Source organism: Pseudorasbora parva, chromosome 5 (assembly GCF_024679245.1).
Source record: "Pseudorasbora parva isolate DD20220531a chromosome 5, ASM2467924v1, whole genome shotgun sequence".
Classification (NCBI taxonomy): domain Eukaryota; kingdom Metazoa; phylum Chordata; class Actinopteri; order Cypriniformes; family Gobionidae; genus Pseudorasbora; species Pseudorasbora parva.
Window position 1 is genome coordinate 3,406,980 of NC_090176.1, and position 1,523 is coordinate 3,408,502.

The 1,523-nt window shown below is 47.2% G+C and overlaps 1 non-coding gene across 1 annotated transcript; it reads left to right on the top strand.

Moving 5' to 3' along the window:
* Window positions 1-321: 321 nt before the first annotated feature.
* On the top strand, window positions 322-394 carry trnar-ccu (transfer RNA arginine (anticodon CCU)). The gene has a single exon. It is a non-coding gene; the product is annotated as a tRNA-Arg (tRNA).
* Window positions 395-1,523: the final 1,129 nt, after the last annotated feature.

A 1,523-nucleotide genomic window follows, 5' to 3' on the forward strand; every position in this document is an offset into this window, starting at 1 on the left:
TAAGAGCAACTTCCACATCCCGCTTGTGAAAACCTGGAGCCTCTTGGTCCTGGAACTATAACAATACTGCACAATGTTCTGGAAAGCTGGTGTAGTAGTCGCTTGTTGAGAAATCTTTGTGTGTAGGACCTGTTTAAATGCCTCATTAACTGAGCCACCTGAATGAGATGGAGAATTAGAAGAGCAAGCGAGTCATACCCCAGTGGCCTGTCGAAGCAGCCGCTCAGTGGATCACTTTGTGTGCTGGCCATGTGTAAATGCCAAGCCTTTTGTTGTCACTGAAGCAGAAGTAATGGGGCACACGAGAGATGGGCTTTAACAGCCCCAGTGGCCTAATGGATAAGGCACTGGCCTCCTAAGCCAGGGATTGTGGGTTAGAGTCCCATCTGGGGTGGGTTTACAGCAGAGTGGCGCAGCGGAAGCGTGCTGGGCCCATAACCCAGAGGTCGATGGATCGAAACCATCCTCTGCTAAGACCACTTTACTTATTTACGTGTCTTGTTCCTATTTGAAGAAGAGCTAATGCACTTCTATTCTGAAGCCTTAATCATTTTCACCAGATATCATCTGTGACTGAGGACCACTTTGTGTGTGCCTAAACGCAAGTCCTATTGAAAACACCTGTGAATTGGAGCTCTTCTATGGTGAGCAGAGTGGCCCGGTGGCCTGGTAAATGAATTGTTCATCTGGATTACTTTGTGTGCTGGCCTTGATTAAATACCAAGCCTATTGTTGTCACGGAATCAGCAGTAAATGGGGCATACAAGGGCTTATTTTTGACAGCCCCAGTGTCCTAATGGATAAGTCACTGCCCTCCTATGCCAATTTTTGTGGGTTCGAGTCCTGTCTAGGGTGGTTTTCAGCAGAGTGGCGCAGCGGAAGCGTGCTGGGCCCATAACCCAGAGGTCGATGGATCGAAACCATCCTCTGCTAAGTCTTCTTTACTTATGCAAATTCTCTGTCCCCACTTGAAGAAAAGCTGCCACAGGTCTATGCTAAAACCCTTTGTTGTTTTCATCTGTTCTCGTTTATGACAGAGGAGCACTTGATGTGTGCCTAAACACAGGTCCTTTCCAAAGCATCTGGGAACGGCGCATGTGTCGCCAGGAGCAGAGTGGCGCAGTGGAAGCGTGCTGGGCCCATAACCCACCGGTCGATGGATCGAAACCATCCTCTGCTAAGACTTTCTTTTTTTTTTTTACTTATATAATGCTCTGTTCCTTGCTGAAGAAAAGCTGCCTCTGCTCAAAGCTAAAAACCCTTTGTTGCTTTCACCTGATCTCATTAATGACTTTTCTGGCAGAGGCACTTCATGTGTTACTTCATGTGCACTTCATGTGTGCCTAAACGCAAGTCATTTTGAAAACACCTGTGAATGGGAGCTTTTCTATAACAAGCAGCGTGGCGCAGCGGAAGAGTGCTGGACCCATAACCCAGAGGTCGATGGATCGAAACCATCCTCTGCTAAGGCTTCTTCTCTTATTTACATGCTTTATCCCAAATTAAGAGCAACTTCCACATCC